Source organism: Schistocerca americana, chromosome 2 (genome assembly GCF_021461395.2).
Source record: "Schistocerca americana isolate TAMUIC-IGC-003095 chromosome 2, iqSchAmer2.1, whole genome shotgun sequence".
NCBI classification, from domain to species: domain Eukaryota; kingdom Metazoa; phylum Arthropoda; class Insecta; order Orthoptera; family Acrididae; genus Schistocerca; species Schistocerca americana.
The window spans coordinates 210061308-210072062 of NC_060120.1; the positions used below are offsets into that span (position 1 = coordinate 210061308).

Sequence of the window (10755 nt, forward strand, 5' to 3'; positions counted from 1 at the left end):
ATATAGTACATTGTTTGCTGTGAATGACTTTCAGATTTCTCAGACGAAGACCAGGGAATAAAACCCTTAGCTAAGTTTCCATTCCAGTCGTTCCCTATGAAAAATACGCTGGGTTTCAGGTTTCCGCCAAAATGCAACACGACTGGTGATTTATTTTTGTCTGAATTAGTAACCTTCTCTCATTTGAAGAAGCCTCATCAGTTATGAGTAACGGCTACATTTATCTCGTAACTTCTAAAATTTTCCCGTCGCATTTCTTCTTCTAATAATTTTCTGGTGTACAACCGGATCCTGTCCACATTCTGCCACGATATTTCGGCCCAGAGGCATACGGCCATCTTTAAGAGAGTGGACGACTATTGAAGATCCCAAGTGCATTTGCAATATTTATGCAGAACCTCGCGTGTGCGAAACGTGCTGGCGTCTTTCGGCCAGCCGAGTTGTGAGTGCTGCCCTTGGTGGTAGAAATGAGAGATGATGTAATCATTGAGTATCGAATGACCCCGTCATTTCCGTTGTGAGTCGTAATTTTAATTACAGGATTCTAATTTTTATTCAGCTTAAAGCCGTTGTTACGATTTATAAGGTTATCGGCAAGACATATTTCCACCGGTTCTTTGATTACTAAAGCCCAAAAGCTGGAAACTGGAGCTAAATTTTTTTTTCTTATGTATTCCATTGTCTATCCCATGGAAATACAATGTTCTGCTACTGCTGATCTGCTGATCTTAACGTTTGCCGAAGACAGTTGTATCTTTCATGTTCTGTAGAACGATCTTGGACAGTTCGTGTCATCTGAATTATGTATGCAGCATCACGCTAACAGGGAATTTTGTTAACAACCGCTTTTTTTAGTTGTGAGTCATCTTCAACGGATACAACCAGGGCCAAGCTCTTTGCTGGTGGACAGAAGACAACCCTGATTTCACTTTTCCAAAGCCGTCTGCCTATTTCAGAAGACACTTTCCCGGCATATGGAAGGCACGCAGTTGATTTATAGTCGTCATCAGTGTCCTCGGTAGTAGTAGACCAAAGAGAGAATGGTTCAAATGGCTCTGAGCACTATGGCACTTAACATCTTAGGTCAACAGTCCCCTAGAACTTAGAACTACTTAAACCTAACTAACCTAAGGACATCACACACTTCCATGCCCGAGGCAGGATTCGAACCTGCGACCGTAGCAGTCCCGCGGTTCCGAACTGCAGCGCCTAGAACCGCACGGCCACCGCGGCCGGCCCAAAGAGAGAGCTGGCCCATTTTGTTAGTGTGGGTTGCCTACATTAGGGGCAGGTATGCACTCAGGAACAAACCTATTGTTGTCCTATGATTAAAAGGTCATTAACCTATTGTTCTCCTTTAAGGAGGAGGAGGAGCTTAGTGTTTAAAGTCCCGTCGACAACGAGGCCATTAGAGACGGAGCGCAAGCTCGGGTGAGGGAAGGATGGGGAAGGAAATCGGCCGTGCCCTTTCAAAGGAACCATCCCGGCATTTGCCTGAAGCGATTTAGGGAAATCACGGAAAACCTAAATCAGGATGGCCAGAGACGGGATTGAACCGTCGTCCTCCCGAATGCGAGTCCAGTGCGCTAACCACTGCGCCACCACGCTCTCCTTTAACTGACTGGTACTTAACCTATTGTTAAGATGCTACGTAACCTAGTGTCCTGCTAAAAGGATCCTTCCTTTTCCCCCCTCGCTGCTACAGGTACACTTTTTTCAGGTCTGAGTTATTGGAATAGCCCCCTCTCACTCTTATCAGTTCGATTGACTACTTAATTAAATTGATCAGTTAATTAACCTCTCCCCCTCTGGTAAACCCCCTCCCCTCCCGTCCTCCCTCCCAGAAATTGGCAGCAAATAGACTCAGTTGATCGGTCATTTGGAGGGAATTAGGTTGCAGACAATGTACAGAAAATTATTTAATTATTTATGGCACTGTATGGAATATAGTTTATTTATTTAGTTAAAGAATATGTCCAGAAATCAATTGCTGTGTATGGAATATTGTTTAAACATTTTAGACAATGTGTGGAATACTGTTTATTTAAACAATTTAGGTTCAAGGCAAGGTACAGACTATATGGAAATTGGTGACACTTTGGTGGGGAGGAAGGATCTCATAACAGGAAATTAATGGTATATTGATTATTTATAAAAAAAAAATTCAGTTTGTGGGGGTTGGATTTCTCTTGCTCATCATTCTCTGCTCTTTGGAAACATGTAGGTCTTGTAAGAAGTAATTACATGGGGCAAACATGTTGTGTAACCTAATGTTCGGCACTGCACTCTGGGAATCTTAAACTAATGTTTAGCCCTTTGTTGGCACTTAACCTATTGTTCTGTTAAGTGGTTTTCCATGGCACCCCATTTCGGCGAAACTGGAAGGGAGATAATTCGTCGGCGCTGGCAAGTATTCAGCGCGACCTGCCAAGAATAATCAAATACGGCCCGGAAGCTCCGTGGCCGGCTGCAAAGAGTATTGTAGCTTTGTACTATTGAAAAACAAATGGAGTGACTCGAGATAGTGACTGTTTATTAGACGTTGAACTGCTGTTGAGAGTATGTGGACTGGACGTGGATAGTCAGCCACGATAAAAGCTTATGGATTAATTGTGTTCAGAAATGTGTAATTCACTGATTCTGGGTGCCTAACAATATGTGGGCTTACGTCATAAAGTTTAGTTGTTCTTTTGTACAAAGTGGAAATAAATATGTTCTGGTGCATTGAATGATATTCCAAGAGTAGCATATTTTTTAAATAAGAAGAGAGAGAGGACCAGAGAGTGAAAATTTCCCCTTCCTAGCAGTGAAATCATCGGAGAAGCGTCCGGTGCTAGCAGGAGACATCGGCACTACAAGAAAGCAGCAGAACCAGCATTCTTCAACAAGTAAGTCCACGGAAACGCTTAAGCTGTATAGAGAGAGCTTAACATTACACCAGGCCACCGCACCCCCTCCATTTTCTGGTACGCTTTGCGAATTTCACATGCCTTTGAACGCCATTTCTGGCGCATTCTCCTTTGTCACCCACCCCCTTAAACTACTGTACTGCGTTTTACATAAAAATTATGCAAATTAACCTAGTGTTCTGCACTTAACCTGCTGCTCTGTTCCATGCCACCCACTCGCGCACACCCTCCCCTTAACTATTGTACCACTAACACCACGTTGATATAAAAAATTTATGCAAATTAATTAAATCAATATTCTTCACATGTATGAGGTAGTTTTTTTTTAATTCTCAGCATCCTATTGTTCTGTGAAATCAATGGAATATAGCTTAAACAAAAGATCGCTAGTAAAAAACGCATCCTGCCACCCGACGCCCGATGACGATGTCACTGACTATGCACGTGCCCTCAGGAGTCAGGGTGAACCTGGGGGCCCTGCGAAGTGATGACACAGCCGTCAGGTGCTGAGCCATGCACAGGTGTCCATTCAGGTTCCGAAAGCATGAAGCAGCGGCATCCCTTTCATATTTGACTCCTGAGAAATACCTGTCGAAATACTTGTTCACCTAGGCACTGTTGCTGACGCAATGATGCATAGCAGCGGTGCGGGTCCAGCGCCTAGAGGTGTTTCCATAGCAGCTAAAAGGTTCTCAATGTTATGCCAACGTCACATATTTATGTCAATAACAGCCAAGTCCCCCCTCTGGATGTGCTATAGAAATCTGTTACAATGCTTGCCAGGATAACACAGCCTGCATTGTTCCTAGTGATCCTAACGGGACATGCGAGCTCCATCTAGCTGTGCATGCATGCTTACCTGCCCAGCTTGGCTGACGCATCGCTGTGAAATGTTCATCCCTCTGTCAACATACGTCTCAGAAACATTTAAAGTTCACACCCCTAAAACCATCATGTCTGTGCACACTCGCAAGAACACCATTAATCATAAACACATTCCTGTTGTTTGGAAAGAGAGCACTGTCTAAGCACAGATGGGCGGAAATCAGAACAACTATGCAAACAGAACTCTAAGCACTATCTTACAGAAGAGTAAATTGGCGGGAATTTACGGTATCCTACAAGTTACTGGCCTGGAGATGTCCTAATGCCACAGTGGTGGATGAGTGACGGCATCCCCGCCAGAGATGGATGGTCTGCTTCAACTTGTCTTTAAACACTTACTTTCTCAGAACTTTCTGTAGATACCTTGTCTCTATCTTGTTCGAATCAGTTTGTAGACGCTCCTACGTCCCGGCACAAAGGATGTCTTGTGAATGAATGGAGCATTATGATTGGCTGTTATTGAATTTACCCACCGAATTACTGATATTGCCAGTGTGGGAGCACTGACCATCTTTTTTTTTTCTTTTGCAGACTAGACTTTCAGCAGCAAAAACAATTTTTTACAGATCCATCTCCAGACTCTGGCATAACAAGAACATACGTAATTTCGCATTGTTTGACAGAATATCAAACCATTTTTTCGATACTTCTCGATATCAATCACATAGCAAAATTGCTTGCATAGCAGTACTGCTTGCACAACATAATTCCAAAGATATAGACTGGAAATTATTTCTCTAGGAACCCGAAACTTTAGCCAGGTGGAGTGTGCTGTAAACCATTGCGTAACTAGAAACTTATCCCGCCTGCAAAGACCTTTACGTGAAAACTCGAAAAAAATAGAGAAAACTAATATTTCCACCCGTGAATACCGATGTCGGTGATATAACAGATTCAAAATCTTCCCCATAATTTACAAAGTCAACTAGGTGTTTCTTATGTCTAGAGAACTAGCCCGCCTTTCACCTGCTAGACGCGCAAACCACAGTCGATGTCCTCTCAACCAAATAAAGGCGCGAAATGTGCAGCCACACATCCATTTGAATCTTCTCAAAATCCCACACGATCATGAAAGCTGTCCAACACATTCTAAGTATTAGTTCGCTATTCGGCCGTCTAGAGGACGACATTGTTAAGGGGATACGGAATCGGATTTTGGGTTAAAAAATCGAATTTTTTTTTATTGGCGTATTATATTCTGCCATATTTCCTCTTTAAAATGACGTATCATACAAAGCTCTACTACAATTATAACTATTTTATTTTTATATATTTGTGAGATCGGGTATTGCGCTTTAGTTATACACGTCTCTCGTGGCTGACCATGAACTTTTTGGCAGTACCTTTAAAGTGACATGAATTCAAATATCCCGGTTTCCAGCGACTATTTATACACTAGTTGCCCGAAAATGTTTCTCTCTGGTTTCCTCAAGTTACTCTTTGACTTTGTGGCGGGACTGTTTTGTAAACAGTGTGATATAAGAAAGTAGTTGTTGTTGAGTTATTTCGTATTTAGTGCTTCATTTTTCGCAGTGAAAATGCCTAGAGCTAAAGCAAAAGTATTTAAAAAGTGTGTGAACTGGCAAAAGAAAAGAAATAATGATTCATTAGCAAAGCAAAGCAGTTCATCATCATCACTGTTGGAAAATGTGAATCCACTTATTACTGATTTGCCGAACGAACTTACACCAAATGAAAACAGTGCTTCTCATAAAAAACTAAGAGATTTGGAAGAGAAATATAATTTACTTGATAGAGGGAATGAAGTTTTTGAACTCATTGATACGAATATATTGTGTGAAGCTCTTGAAAACAGTTTGTGCTGCAAAAAATGTCATGGAAACGTTTCTCTGAAAGTAGAATCCCATGTTGGCCTGGCTGCCCAGTTTAATTTAATATGCAGTGTTTGTAAATACAGCTGTAAGTTTCCAAGTTCGGTTTCAGTAACTGTAAATAATGGATACAAGAAAACTGAACTTTATAGTGTAAATATTAGGTTAGTTTATGGATTGCGAGCAATTGGTAAGGGCAAAGCAGCTGGTGATATGCTATGTGGTGTTCTAAATCTTCCAAGTGCACCTTCAAAGTTTGAAGCTTACAATTATGTACTAGGATCTGCAGTTGAAGATGTAGCACAGAAGTCAATGCAGGTTGCTGTGGAAGAAGCAGTGGAAGAAAATGACGGCAGTCGTGACCTCACAGTGGCGTTTGATGGGACGTGGCAGAAAAGGGGCCACACCTCCAACAATGGTGTTGTAACAGCAACTAGTGTTGATACTGGCAAGGTTATTGATGTTGCAATAATGTCTAAATACTGTAGGTGCACAGGTAGGCTGAAAAATGAACACAGTGATGACTGTATTGCTAATTATTATGGTAGTAGTGGTGGCATGGAGGTTGCTGGGGTGAAGAAAATTTTTCATCGCTCTTCACAGTGGTATAATGTTCGCTATGTCAAATATCTGGGAGATGGTGACTCTAAAGCATTCAAAGAAGTTTTGGAAAGCAAACCATATGGGAACAGTGTAAATATAAGCAAACTTGAATGTATAGGACATGTGCAGAAGAGAATGGGTGCCAGGCTGAGAAGGTTAAAATCAGTTATGAAAGGGAAAAAACTAGATGATGGGAAAACCTTGGATGGCAGAGGAAGATTGACTGATTCCATAATAGACCACATTCAGAACTGCTATGACCTTGCAATCAGGCAAAATACAGGCAATCTTGAAGAAATGAGGAGAGCTATATGGGCTTTATATTTCCACACCGCATCCACGGATGAGCATCCACAACATGGTTTGTGCCCCAAAGGTGAAAACAGCTGGTGTAAATACAATAGGGGACTAACAACAGGAGAGAAATACATTCACCACCACAGTCTACCATCAGCCATCATGGCAGAAATAAAGCCCATTTTCAGAGATCTGGCTGACAGAAGTCTTCTGATGAAATGTCTTCACGGAAAAACGCAGAACCCCAACGAGTGCTTGAATAGTGTGATATGGCATCATCTCCCAAAAACAGTGTTTGTCGGAATTAATACACTACATTTTGGTGTGTATGATGCTGTGGCAACCTTCAATCTTGGAAATATAACTAAATGCCAGGTCCTTCAAAAGTTGGGTATGTGTGTTGGTTCCCGTACGGTACGTGCTATGTTCTTTTTAGATCAGCACAGACTAAGGCATGCTGATAATATAATCAAGACATTAGTGAAAAAAGCAAGACAGGTGCAGAGGGGTGCCAAAAGAAGACTTGAAGATGATTATGAAGACTGTGAAGGGGGTATTAGCTACGGATCAGGAATGTTTTAATCTTCTTTCTCCGTTTCCCGTAAGTTTACTTTTTACTTCATCTAGGAACATTATCTCAGGTACTGGTCAACCTAGAAGTCTGAAATTTTTATGACGTAGTGACATAGGTCCCTATTACATACTGAAACAACGATTTTTTAATTACTTGATTTACAAAAGACTTAGGGGTGATAGTCTAGTAAAAAGCGATGGAAAAAATTTACTTAAAAAAAATGTACAATATCTCTGTAAGAAAATACTTTGACAATAAACTGTTGTTTCAGTATTGTTGTAACATATGAATGCACATACAGTAAAATTTTTACGTCTCTGTCTCCAGTAGTTTGTGAGAAAATGTTCCCTATAGTAGGCATATATTAACATTGCGGGGATAGGTGATTCCGTATCCCCTTAAGTCAGCTAGATTCGTACACCCCAACCAGCCTCTCCATTCGGACAGCTCCTACCGTTAGCAGGAAACGTGAATCATTCCCGCCACAGGGCACTGGCACTGCACGCCAAACACGCATAGACAGAATCGTCCTAGGAAAAAAAACCGGCCTCATATATATTTTATCCTTGTACTTACAATTAAATATTATGATAGCAGTCTCAATTGGACAACATTCGACAATGAGCGAAGTATCGAAAATACACCTTGCTGACTGCTGTGGCTCTGGAAATAGAACTATCTGTACCATTCTTATGACTTGACATACTCTTCCATTTGCTATCACAGTATTCCATGTCAAATCCATACCTTCCTTACGACTGGACATAGTAGTTTCCTTTGCACATGTCAGAACACACACACATACCTTATAAGTCTGATGCTTATGGTGAACCTATCATGCACCTCCTACTACTAAGTATAATGCTTCGCCAATAACTGATTGCCGGCGATACGAAATAATACTGACCGAAAATCAGTGATGCATGAACATGTCTCATAAGTTTTTCTTGCGAGTGCTACCACTGTATCTTAGAAAGAGCGACGTAATCGTCTTACAGGCCACCAGATGTAAAAAACACTACCATATTACTATCACAAGCGGTCTTGGTTCTACAGGTGCACACAAGTATCCATGTTAAAGCTATACCAGCTTTACAAATCGAGGTATGGCATTTCCTCTGAATGGAGTGTTTTTCCAGACAAATAGTACGACACTGAATATAGACGGTAATCACTGGAGTGTATATTATCAGACCAGCAGTGTGATTACACATCACCGAATTTAGAAAGTGATTTTGCTAAGGAATGTAGTATGAAGCCGGTATTTGCAACTCCATCATGCCGCTGCTAGATATTTCTCCAGTACTTATAATGCATTCTGTCTCGATGCCATGTCAGAGGTTATGCGATACATCCACTGAGCTATAGGCGATGGTTGATTGAGAGGTAACACAAACAGTAGTAGATGGTGTGCTGATTGCAGTCGTAAGAAATGTACACTAGCTTTTCAGATCTCTAGTGCTACACTTTCGGTAGAAATGATGTTTATGATTTGTAATCAAGTCTTTCTATTCAACCACATACCTGCGTTGGATCCTATGGAGAAGCCACTAGTGAATCATATTTCTGACTCTCTCATATCTCGAAACGAGTCACCTTTCTCGAACCTATCTGCTACTGTAAAATTCCAACATGGTTTCAGGTAGTCCCTATACATCCTGCAACTGCCCTTCAGACTCTGCGCGACCATATCTGCAGTTTTGCGCATGTGATCATTCCAATGTAAACCAGAATGAGATTTTCACTCTGCAGCGGAGTGTGCGCTGATATGAAGCTTCCTGGCAGATTAAAACTGTGTGCCCGACCGAGACTCGAACTCGGGACCTTTGCCTTTCGCGGGCAAGTGCTCTACCAACTGAGCTACCGAAGCACGACTCACGCCCGGTACTCACAGCTTTACTTCTGCCAGTATCTCGTCTCCTACCTTCCAAACTTTACAGAAGCTTCTTTCAGGAGTGCTAGTTCTGCAAGGTTCGCAGGAGAGCTTCTGTAAAGTTTGGAAGGTAGGAGACGAGATACTGGCAGAAGTAAAGCTGTGAGTACCGGGCGTGAGTCGTGCTTCGGTAGCTCAGTTGGTAGAGCACTTGCCCGCGAAAGGCAAAGGTCCCGAGTTCGAGTCTCGGTCGGGCACACAGTTTTAATCAGCCAGGAAGTTTCATATCAGCGCACACTCCGCTGCAGAGTGAAAATCTCATTCTGGAAACATCCCCCAGGCTGTGGCTAAGCCATGTCTCCGCTATACCCTTTCTTTCAGGAGTGCTAGTTCTGCAAGGTTCGCAGGAGAGCTTCTGTAAAGTTTGGAAGGTAGGAGACGAGATACTGGCAGAAGTAAAGCTGTGAGTACCGGGCGTGAGTCGTGCTTCGGTAGCTCAGTTGGTAGAGCACTTGCCCGCGAAAGGCAAAGGTCCCGAGTTCGAGTCTCGGTCGGGCACACAGTTTTAATCTGCCAGGAAGTTTCATATCAGCGCACACTCCGCTGCAGAGTGAAAATCTCATTCTGGAAACATCCCCCAGGCTGTGGCTAAGCCATGTCTCCGCTATATCCTTTCTTTCAGGAGTGCTAGTTCTGCAAGGTTCGCAGGAGAGCTTCTGTAAAGTTTGGAAGGTAGGAGACGAGATACTGGCAGAAGTTAAGCTGTGAGTACCGGGCGTGAGTCGTGCTTAGGTAGCTCAGTTGGTAGAGCACTTGCCCGCGAAAGGCAAAGGTCCCGAGTTCGAGTCTCGGTCGGGCACACAGTTTTAATCTGCCAGGAAGTTTCATTCCAATGTAAGTTGGAAATGAGTAGAAGTTGGAGAAAGCTTATCGACCACTTTCTGCAACCCGTGTAGAAGCAGGCGAAGCTGAGTTACTGCGACAGAACTGTGTTTTGACCATTCAATAGAAAAGAATCCTGCTCCTGCAACACGAGGTAGTATGAAAGACAGTACGGGAACTGGGGGAAGGACGTGGATTTTGCTGCTGTACTGTGGTGCTTCTCCAAACTACAAACAGGTATACAGGTCCGCGTCCCTCAGGGCCTATTCTATCATCGTTATTCTGTACCATCCACCAGAGAAAAATTACGAACTATAAAAGCTCCACTAACTGCATCCGATGGAGAACTTGGTAAGATTTTTACCACATCTCTCTTCTCCCATAACTCGAAAATAAATACCGCATGTGTGCCAGCATCGAGCACATGTGACGATCCTATTAAATATACAGCTATTGATCCCCTGCTATACATTTTGTTTTTTTCCCGCCACGACTTCGAGGTCTTTGTCAGGTTCTAAATTTACATTAGCACATAATGATCTATTGCTTCTCACAGAAAACTAGAAGTCATGTGGTATAAGTCATGTTGTTACTGCTGCTACCAAAACACACCACACACACTGGATGATTTTAAATAAAAGACAGTTACAACTTAAGGAAACTGGAAGAGTTTGGTGTCGTTGTGGAGAATTTCCAAACTGCAGTTTGAAAGTGATTGATAACCTCTACATTTAAACTCATCTGTCACAGTGATGGAATAGCTGATGGTTCTGCATTCTGTTTCGACTGATTCCTCATATTGCAGTCATGTACGGTGCTAGCCATTCCCTCTACAAAAACTCTTTCTCTGACTCAAACAAGGCATGTCAGTCAATCATTATGTGGTAACCAACAGCGTAC

The 10755-nt window shown here is 42.4% G+C and overlaps 1 non-coding gene across 1 annotated transcript; it reads right to left on the reverse strand.

Annotated features, from left to right (window-relative positions):
• Positions 1-1535: 1535 nt before the first annotated feature.
• Trnaa-cgc lies at positions 1536-1608 on the reverse strand. Its single transcript has one exon. It is a non-coding gene; the product is annotated as a tRNA-Ala (tRNA).
• Positions 1609-10755: the final 9147 nt, after the last annotated feature.